The 11318-nt window shown below is 42.3% G+C and overlaps 1 long non-coding RNA gene across 4 annotated transcripts; it reads left to right on the top strand.

Annotated features, from left to right (window-relative positions):
- The first annotated feature begins 5047 nt into the window (after positions 1–5047).
- LOC310631790 lies at positions 5048–7766 on the top strand. 4 transcript variants are annotated; one of them, XR_014490697.1, is made up of 4 exons: positions 5048–5455; positions 5578–5651; positions 6602–6720; positions 7379–7766. It is a non-coding gene; the product is annotated as an uncharacterized lncRNA (long non-coding RNA). The 4 variants fall into 4 exon arrangements; XR_014490698.1 differs by having other exon boundaries at positions 5048–5651; positions 6602–6716; XR_014490699.1 differs by having other exon boundaries at positions 5048–5651.
- The last annotated feature ends 3552 nt before the right edge of the window (positions 7767–11318 follow it).

Here is an 11318-nt window from a genome sequence, read left to right as displayed (position 1 = left end):
AGAGAAGTGCAACAAAGATGATTAAAGGACTGAAGGCTAAAACACATAAGGAACGGTTGCTGGAATTGGGTAGTTTAATGAAGAGAAGGACATGATAGCAGTGTTCCAATATCTCAGGGGCTACCAAAAAGGAGGAGACAAGCGTGCGCACCTCCGCCCGAACACCCGTTTGGAGACTTGCTGGTGCCGGTTTAGAAAGCTCCAAACCGGCACCAGCAGGTCTCCAAACGGGTACTGCCACTGCCCGTTCCAAGAGGTGCGAGCGCAGCTCTCCAAACCTTTGGAGTGGTGCGCGCACACCTCCTCCCGTTTGGAGTGGTGCGCGTGCACCTCCGCCCGTTCAGAGAGGTGCGCGCGCACCGGGCGACTGGGAGCCGCAGGAGACGGCTCAAAGAGCCGCATGCGGCTCCGGAGCCGCAGATTGCCGACCCGTGCTCTATACCATTTCAGACAAATGGCTGTCCAGTCTCTTCTTAAAAACCTCCAGTGTTGGAGTATCCAAAGCTTCTGGAGGCAGGTCGTTCCACTGATTAATTGTTCTAACTGTCAGGAAATTTCTCCTTAGTTCTAGCTTGTTTCTTTCCTTGATTAGTTACTTCTGTTACTTCTTGCCCTGCCTTCAGGTGCTTTGGAGAATAGCTTGACTCCTTGTCTTCATTAAACTACCCAATTCCAGCAACCGTTCCTTATGTTTTAGCCTTCAGTCCTTTAATCATCTTTGTTGCACTTCTCTGTACTATTTCTAGAGTCTCAACATCTTTTTTACATCGAGGTGACTAAAACTGAATACAGTGTGGCCTTACCAAACATTTGGAGAGGTGCGCGCGCACCTCCGCCCGAACACCCGTTTGGAGACCTGCTGGTGTTCGGGTGGAGGTGCGGTTTGGAGACCTGCTGGTGCCGGTTTAGAAAGCTGCCGCGGCCCGCAGCAGCTTTCTAAACCGGCACCAGCAGGTCTCCAAACGGGTGTTCGAGCGGAGGTGCGCGCGCACCTCCGCCCGAACATCCGTTTGGAGACCTGCTGGTGTTTGGGCAGAGGTGCGGTTTGGAGACCTGCTGGTGCCATGGCAGCTTTCTAAACCGGCACCAGCAGGTCTCCAAACCGCACCTCTGCCCGAACACCAGCAGGTCTCCAAACGGGTGTTCGGGCGGAGGTGCGCGCGCACCTCTCCAAAGGTTTGGAGAGCTGCACGCACCTTTGCAATCATCTTTGGAGAGCTCCTGCGCGCACCTTTGGAGAGGTGCATGCGCACCTCCGCCCGAACACCCGTTTGGAGACCTGCTGGTGCTGCACCAGCAGGTCTCCAAACGGGTGTTCGGGCGGCAGTTTGGAGGTCCCAGGGGTGGCTCCGGCGGCGCCCAGGCTGAAGGCAGCGCCGCAACCCAGCGCCCGTCACCACGGAGACCCGTCGCCGCTGGCGTGCAGGTGCGTCCACATAAAAAAAGTGGAACCGCGCACGTGTATCCACGCACATGCATGTGCAAAACCCAAAAAGTTTTGCGCATGTGCAAAACATTTTGTTGCATGCGCATGCGCATGCGTGGATGCACGCACGCGGCTCCCACTTTTTTTATGTGTGATGGAACCGGTTCCCAGTGGCTCTTTTGCTTTTTCAGGTTGCTGACCCCTGGTATAGGGTTTCCTGCCTGAGCAGGGGGTTGGACTAGATGACCTCCAAGGTCCTTTCCAACTTTATTACTATTACTATTACCCATGTATTCACTAGTAATCAGGCTCAACTTGAGAAAGATTTGTAAACAACACTGTCTTCTACTCCCTTTTGATCTTTAGAGCAGCGTACTGGATATTATTAGGAAATACCAAGCAACGTTATTCTGGATATGGACATAATTTAGTGAGCTTACATTTGTTTCTACTACTTTCAGGTCTTTGTTGTTTTATATTAAAAAAAATTGAAAGTACCTGGTCTACAGTGATATGCACATTGTTTCCTTTAAAAAATCTATTAAAATAGTAGGAATTTTAGTTAGTTTCTATTGCATCCATATCAATGCTCTCATCTTCCTCTATCTTTCAGCCAGAGGGGTGTGTGTGTGTGTGTGTGTGTGTGTGTGTGTGTGTGTGTGTGTGTGTGTGTTAGATGCTTTGTATTGATACCATTTTCATTTAGGTATTCAATTTTTTCTTCTATTTCTTAATTCTGTTTAGGGTTTGGGGAGTTGTTTATTGTCTTTAGTTTTTTCTTATTCCTTCTTTTTTGTGTCTTTGAGCTGTATTTTTATAACCTTGCCATAAAAATATTAAATCAGAAGCAAAGAGATATTCTGCTTTTCTTCAGGCATTCAGTTTCATTTTTTAGGGGGAAAAATTCAATGGAAGGCTGTCCTTCACATACTTAACCTTGGCTAATCTTGAAAAGCTGGATGTTATTTGAGTGGAAGACTGCTCAGAAAACCTACACAAGTCTGGGAAATCACAAAAACATCCCTGAAAAAAAGCTGCAGCCAGCCGCCTCTGTATTATTTCCAAGTTATGTCCAAGAAGTCACCAAGAGTGGAGTTTAAAGAACACTTTACTTTCCCTTCCTAAACAAAGCATTATGATGAAACTGTTTACCAAGTATCTTCTACCAGGACAGCCAAGCCAGAGGGTCCAACAGGGTATGGTCAGAAAAGTCAAAAGGGTGATTGTGATGATGCATTCAAAGCTCCGCTATTCTTACATACTGCAAGGAACAAAAAGTCAAGTTAGAGTTCAGTTGCAGTGTCCGGGATGCCATATTTTGACCACACCATGCAGATACCCCTGCAGCAAAGGGCTGAATAATACAGACTGAAATGAATATATCACTTTGCAACAATAATTTCTAGTTTCCAAACCTCCACCAAACTCAAGCAGTAGACTTAAGCTACGCTTACTGAGACAGAAGAATCCCAACCTCTAGCACAGGGAAAGAAATGTTCGCAAAACTGAAGGAAAAGATTTGGCGTAATATAATAAGTAGAGTGACAGTAGAAGGCAAAGTAAAACTATCCCCCATCCAACATTCAGGTAGTACACAAATTCTAGCTCAATTTGGATTGGGATAAAAATTCATAACAAGGCAATGATAAGAGGGAGGCACAACCAAACCAGATAGCTACATTTGAGCACAATGAAATCTAATCTCTAGATCTTCAAACATTGGCAGGAGCATCCAAGATTCAAGGCCTGCTGCACTGTTGCTTGCTAAATTCTTTTGTCTCCAGATAAATAGGATGCTTTGAAATCAGCTCAACCCCTAAATCGCTTAACAACTGTCTGAGGGTGCCTTCTTGCACCTTAGGGGAGGGTGCGGGGCAGTGGCCGCTATTTGAAGGCCAGGCCAGGCGTGTGGATGGTTTGTTTTAGAAACTCCTATTATTAGCCCATGATGGAGGCTGAACTGAGACAATGGAAGTCCCAAAGACACCTGCTTGCATAAAAGCAAGAGAAAAGCCCCTAAACCCTGGAGGATCCAGCTGCCTCCCTCAATGTATTGTTGGCACTTAATAAGAAAGTGAGGAGGAGAAGCCATCTCTACCCCTCCCCTTCATCGTCCCTTTTGAGCAGGGAAAGTCGCCTGCACTCCGCACCATTGGCGGAGGCAAGCCACCCCCGATCAGTGACGGTAGAGTTTGGAGGAAACGATGTTAATGGAGCTCCGAGGGGTGTTTAGCATACTAGATCGTTAGGATGGCTGGCAGCAGAGGAGAGAATGATAGAAAAGGGCTTAATTTTAAGCCAAGGTAGCGCACTGGATCCTTTTTAAAAATGTCTTCTCTTCCCCCCCCCCCCGCGCGCTTCCAAGAGATCATACAACAGGGGTCTTCAAACTTGGCAACTTCAAGGCTTGTGGACTTCAACTCCCAGAATTCCTCAGCCAGCCAAGGCTGGCTGAGGAATTCTGGGAGTTGAAGTCCACAAGTCTTGAAGTTGCCAAGTTTGAAGACCTCTGTCATACAAGATCACTGATTAGGAAAGGAGAGGGGGAAACAGACCAGAAATAGGCCCTTTTTATTTGTACCCCAAACTGAAACTAAAGGGTTAGTTCTTCTCTGCCCTATTTTCCAGCGACCTCCTCAGGTGGTTGTCAAAATGGTTGTCAAAATCCGGAGGTGCCCCTAATCTGCTCGTTGGCAGATACCGCAGGCCCTCGCTCGGAAACCTTCTTCGCGTAACAGAAGCTCGGGAGAAGGGCGAGCGATTCCTCCGCACTTCCCCTGGGACGCCGGGAGTTTCGCAAACGCCTTCCCGAGCTCGGCAAGACCGAAGACAAGATTTCACCAACGCGTCTCTTGTGGGCTCTATAACCGCTCCACACATCCCGAGAAAACCTAGATCAGGGGTCTTCAAACTTGGCCCTTTTATGACTTGTGGACTTCAACTCCCAGAATTCCTCAGCCAGCAAAGCTGGCTGAGGAATTCTGGGAGTTGAAGTCCACAAGTCATAAAAGGGCCAAGTTTGAAGACCCCTGACCTAGATCTTTCTCCTCCTTTTTTCGTTGGTCTGATCTGCTTAACGTCCCCTCCTCTGAATTTGAACCCCGCACCACCTCGAAAGCGGAAAGGGCCCCCCCCCGAGCGCTTTTTCCTTCCAAAGCCGATCTAGTGTTTCACTTTCCCTCGTACTCCACCCAGTTCACTTAAAGTTCCCGCAGTAGTTACAGCAAGTATTTTATTCTCGACAGATGTGCTGGAATCTGCGCGCGTTCCAGCGCTACTTCCTTAGGAAAGGCGGGAAATCCCCCAGTTGCCTGCGGCTCTTAGCGCCTTTGATCGGAAGCAGGTTCCATGGTGTTTACTTCCGAGTAAGCCGGGAAGTCATCCCCAAAGAGGGCTTTAAAAAAAAAGTCAGTGACGTTTTAACTCCAAAGTGGACAAAGAAGAAAAGCGCGCCAAGCTCAAACCCACAGCAGGGCGCCGAAGGGGCGGGGCCATAAAGGTCACTAGGGTGCCGCTTATGAATATTTTACAGCGACGTATAAGAAGAAAGTTCGGGGAACGCGGAAGCTACCGTAAAATGCAGTAAACATCCGCCCAGTGAAAACCAGGCTGGCTTTTATTTGACGAGGATTTTTGCAGTGCCCCGCGTGTATTTTGGGAAAAAACAGATAAGCAAGCAGTCTTCTCTAAATGGCTTTAAGTATCGTCATATTTCCTAATCTTTCTGTTTGCTGGCTGATCCTTAACCTTCCGCTGAATTAACCCAATTTTATTTAAGAGGTTAATAAGAGGCCTCCCCCCCCCACCCACGCAGACATGAATAACGTGTACGTTTTACCGTAAGTCCTCGTGGCAAACAGTGAAATTCACTTGGAAAGAAAATGCAAGAGGGCTGCAAGACGCGTGCCGAGTGATCACGAAGTTAACTCCTGTCGGACGCAGTGGAATCTCGAAAGACATCTCATTCTAACCAACATTATGACTCGCTGTCTCGATCCTACCTTGTCGGAGTCTTTTACACATTTACTGGTAACCAATATTTAATAAGGTTTGATAGAACGAACCGGAGTGGAGAATAAAAGGTCTGGGGATCTTAGCTCTTCGTTTTCTTATAATAATCTGAAACTCTGCAGCCTTATTTTCTCATACAGAGCAGAAGAACTTACAACGTTTATCGGTTCGCCTTTCAAGAGACAGAGTTGCTGGAGTTTTATGTCAGCATACGGTAGGCAGTAAAGTATGTTAGTATAAACTAATGTGGCTACTTCGCTGTAGGCTATTTAATAATGCTCATTAAGTGCTTAATAAAATACGCCACATAATACTTAGTACTTAATAAAAGTGCTAATAGTGCTTTTTACATTTTCAATGTATCGGGGGAATTTAAATTCCAAGCCATTTCTTGGAAGGGACTGGGAAAAAGCACGATTCCGATCGCAAATGCTTCTGAATGCGTCGGACTGATTTTACCCTGTTCTATTGAGGTGGCGAAGATAATAGCTTTTTACTTTTTAAATACTCATTCCTAAACTATTCTGTACTCTGATCCTTAATAATTTATGAGCCGTTCGGAGAAATCTAGGTTGGGCTACAAAAATCCGGGAAGTGTATTTTGCTGCCACTTACTGGCAGTCCAGAGCTTTGCTACTTTGATCTGGTAACCTTAGGTGTCTCAATAGCCCACAATTAAAGAGATTTTCAGAAGCAATCCTAGCCCATACATTTTCTTTTACCTCACATTTAAATCTGGTTAGCTTTTATCAATTTCAGTAAAAATGTTAAAGATATACTTCAGTTTATGGGAAATTACTAAGACTTAAAATGTGTTTTACTTTGATGGCATTGCAATCTTAAAACTACAGCATATAATTTTACATCTGTATTTGAACAGCAAGTGCCATTCATTGGAAGCATCAGCTTTTTAATAGCACGCACATATGGTCATAAAGTTCTACAGATTTTTATTTGGAAGTGTCCACGATGAGACAGTTTATTTTATTGATATTTCTTTCAGAAAGTATTTTAAAATTATTGCCTTAAATTTGTCAATATTATGGAATTGAAAGAAACATTCAGACACCAAGATTTTGAAAATCACAGTGACATAAATAAGGTAATTAGCTGAACACTATTAGCTATGGTATGAAAACTAATAATATATACTATTGTGACTAGACTAGGGGTCTCCAACTTCCGGACCGCGGCCTACTAGTGGGCTGTCGCATGTTCAGAACCAGGTTGGGCAAACAGCTGGTGAGCACACGTGCATGAAGCTTAACTCACACAAGCGGCAAGTATACTCTGCAAATGTGTCTGAACCCCTGTCACTCGCACTGAACTATCCCCACTCCCCCCTGCACCAAACCACCAATCCAGAAAGGTTGGGAACCACTGGTTTCTCTGAATACAGTGCAGTGGAAGAGCTACCATAGATCAATCATCTAGTAGTACCAATTCAAACGGGACAGCACCTATATGACCTTGGCTGATCTTCCATATACAGATAGTTCTCGATTTCCAACCATTCATTTAGTAGCTGTTTGAAGTAACAACAGCACTGAAAAAGTGACTAATGACTGGTTTTCACACTTATGTTCATTGTAGCATGTTCATGTGATCAAAATTTGGGCACTTAGCAATTGGCATGTAGCCGCACTGTCCTGGGGTCATATGGTTACCATCTGTAAACTTTCCAGTCGCCTTCCAACAAGCGAAGTCAATGGGGGGGGGGAGGAACCAGATTTACTTAATGATCACACGATTCACTTATCAACTGCAGTATTCACTTAACAGCAGTGACAAAAATGTTTATAAAATGGATTGCAACTGACTTAACTATCTTGCTTAGCAACAGACATTTTGCATTCAGTTATGATTGTAAGTTAAGGACTATCTGTATATATGTTCCATTTTGTGTGTGCGTATTATATGTGTTTGTGTGTACACAGGCAGGATTGGAATTCATTAGTGTCATGAATATATGGATGGAAGACCACTAAAAATCCCAAGACTGGACTAAACTGGAAAATTGAAAAAAACATTTTTTCTTTCAAAAAAGTTGAAAAAAATATGTTGATAGAAAGCAGTAGCAAACCACTTCTGTACTGATGTCACTAAAATCAATACATATGTGTGTCTAGTTACCAAGAATCATAGAAAATTTTATCACAAATTCTTGTACACAATGCAGACTGATGAAATTCAGGCAACAAAGTGTTATGAGCAAATTCTCTGCCAAAGAATATGTGTGCGTGCGTGTGTGTGTGTATGTATATGTATTTGTATGTGTGGGAGATAAGTCACTTATCTTTATATTTTTGTATTTTTTTCATATGACAAAGTCGGCTCTAGAATCTGTGAGCATTTATACCCTAAGATAACTGGTTTATCTTATAAATATCTTGTATATCTGTATTCCAAGACTTGCTTCATTTGGCACATCTAACTTGGCTATTTCCCTGGGGCTTTTCTCATGCATGTGTTATAGCTTGTTTTATACATGGAGAATACAGTAGTTGTGTTCACACAATATGGCTAACCAACTGTGTTACTGTTGTAGTCTAGCAAATAACTCATCAGACAAGATTAAAGTTAGAACAGGGGTGTCAAACTGCCGCCCGCAGGCCGGATACATCATAGTGAAATTGCACCCACACCACACCATTGCTGGCAATGGCAAAAAAAGTCGTGATATGTTGCGACACGTCACGTGACGTTGTGAGTTTGACAAGCCTGCCTCAGAATATCTAGGCTTCTGTATTAGCCTCTTTTGCTCAGGCTAACTTGCTGTCTTTTTAAAAAGCTGTTTTTAAAATAAAACAACAACCATGTGTGATAGCAGATGTGGGTTACAGCCCTCATTTAATCCCATCCTGTTTCTGCCTCTTCACCTACCTGTCTACCCATGCAGGGCAGTGAAAATAAAATGTAAAAGAAGTGTAGCTCTTGATAAAACATACTAGGCTTTCTGCTCTATCTGATAGCCGAAAGAAAACATTTGATTGACCTCTCCTGGATAAGGCAGGTGACTGGGGGAGGTTGGTTTAATTCAAACATACGTGATTTTAGTTAGTTTTCTCCAATTTCAATATTAACCTGATTTTTGAGTTCACATGATATGCTAACCCTGTCCTTAACCCAGTTAAGCAAGAAAGGGATTACCTCAGTCATAAAATTACTGTCAGTCACTGAAGTCAATTTTCACACATGATTGTTTCCCCCTTTATCCCAAAGCTCTAAACTTCTTGAATAAAGAACATACTCATGTGGGTATTGCCCACTTGTGTAGCAGGCAAATACATAATTGGGATTATAAATGAAGAACAATATGCAGCCAATTATAGCTCTATGGTCTGTGAACTCCTATGATACATTCAAAGCGAAAACATGTTAAATAAATATTAGACTGGATCCAGACTTAAAGGACTTCAGTGGATGTATTTTGAGTAGGATAATTGGATTGATTTGGGTTAAGACTACAATATTGTGCATGCCCAGAATTCATTTATAGTTCAGTGTGTCATGTGAATCTGAAAAAACTGTGACTAAGTTAACCATAAGCAAATACATTAAGGTGAATCCAACAAAAGCCTGCTCTGGAGGGAATGGATTTTTCTTCAGTGAAACTTTTCCATTGGCTGAAAAGAAGAGCTACAATTCCCAACTTCTCCTTTTCCCTCCAATTCCCTCTGCTTCTCATAAATCTCATAAAAGAAGATGGCAGAACTCCACTCAGAAATGTTCCCACCAGTGAAATATATGTTTCCACCCATTTTGAGATTCATCTGTTACGCTCAGATAAAATGAGGTTTTGAATTATGGTAGCTAGTTGTACATACCCAGCCATTGTTATTGATACATCATAGTGTGTGTTTTAGTGTGTTTAGAAAATCCAGCTAGCTACATCGTGGTTTAGTAAATAATAGCTTACCACAATGCATGAACTTATTATTTTATCTGTATTAGACAACAGCAGGTAGGCGGGTGTGGATCCTATATCACATTCCGTAAGCAACTCAAGTTAATTGTGCAATTAACTATTTTTTTCACTCATCTCCTATTTGTGTGTGTGTGTGTGTTTAAAAGCCAGTACCTACTGCCACTTAAATGAATTCCATTTCCCCATGCAATTTACTTCTTTCTTTCATCCCATTGCAGCTCCTGAACTAGATCTGAATAACCTCCTAATTTCTTGGACATTCGGAGGCATATGTAGTGTTACAACATGCAGTCTGCAAGAATTTGGATAGCCACCAAATGGCAAAAGACTTAAGAGTTTTATACTTCTTCACTACCATCTGATGGCGGTCCAGATTTTTGCAGCCTAGATTGGGAGGTTCTAGGCAAAGGCTACAAGAGGACAGAAGGGTTTTATTTTGGCAGCAGGCTCTATTTTTCCAGCAGACAAATTCTATTAAGTACCACACAAAAGCACAAACCACAAATATGCTTAGAAAAGTATCCTATCTTTCTTCCTTCTTTAAGGTGGGCCTTGCGTTGAAAGAGGTGGCATTTGTAGGCATACACAGCCATCTACCTTTTCAAGATGTGGAAGAGATAAAACAATGAATAGACTCTTTCAGCACAGGACCGTGGCTTTCATTTTATCTTTCAGCTGTTCCTCAAAGAAATGGGATAGCTACAGTCATGCTGTGCCTTTGGCAGCTGAACAAAATTAACCCCATGAAGCAGCTTTGTACCTCAAACTGCAAATACTTATAGAGCTAGAAGTCAGTATTACTGAAATTAATTAAGTGCATATGGGACCAAGAGACTACTAAGATATTGCCAACTTTTTCACTATTTTCTGCAGCTAGGCTCTTAATGACCCTTCAATCTATATTAATTAGTACTTGATAGATGCCAAGAGAAACTTTCCTTGATACTGGTCTATACTGGTGTATTATCATAATGGTAGAGACACATATCTTATGTGAACAGGTGGGCAAATGATGCAGTGGTCTCTGTGCTCTATTTTATGTAAACTTTTACATAACTTAACCCCCAGTTTGTGGATTAACCATAAAGATATACCTGAACACAGAAGATACCTAACCCAATACTAATAAATAAATAAATAAATAAATAAATAAATAAATAAATAAATAAATAATGGAATTTAACTTATTTTATGTATTTATGTAAATCTTAAAAGATGCTTCAGTCTTTCAGGTCATGCTTATGATGCTCAAGTTATACTTGCATTTTTTTATATAAATGGCAAGAAATATTGCAATACCTGAAAGCGAACTGTTTCTATGGATCACATTTTATTTTTTGTCAATTGCATAAAGCTAGTGTGGGAGAATATTACTCACATGGCTCATGGTAAACAAGAGGGTGGTAAAGATTTAACATGTCTAATATTAAACACCAAAGGTTTTTCTAATACTAGAAAGGCTGTTCAGGTATTGTAGAGTATCTGTATCTTATTGTAAGGTCATTACTTAATGCAAGTCTATATGTGTGTGTATGTGTATATACATGTGTGTGTGTATAGTCCTCACATTTACAACCATGATTGGGACTTTGCTAAGCAATGCAGTCATTAAATGAGTTGTGACCTATTTACCTTTTTGTTCTGGTTAATCAAATCCAGCTGCCCCCACTGGCTTTGCTTGTTGGAAGTTCCCCTGGGAAGTTGCAAATGACCATCCTGCTCCCAGAATGCTACAATCATTGTAAAATACATGTTGGCTGTCATGTGTCATAATTTTGATCATGTGGCCATTGCAGGGGATGCTATAAATGGGCCTTAAGTGCAAGGACTGGTCAGAAGTCAGGTTTTCAGCACTGCCAACAGTAACTGAATGAATATATATTGAGGACTACTGGTAAGTAGGTTAATGCCCCAAGTACAGATGTGATCCATAAAAGTATGTCCAAAAATGGC

Source organism: Vipera ursinii, assembly GCF_947247035.1.
Source record: "Vipera ursinii genome assembly, chromosome: 1".
NCBI classification, from domain to species: Eukaryota; Metazoa; Chordata; class Lepidosauria; order Squamata; family Viperidae; genus Vipera; species Vipera ursinii.
The sequence above is the reverse complement of the archived record's forward strand: the minus strand, read 5'-3'. Positions and strand labels throughout refer to the sequence as shown.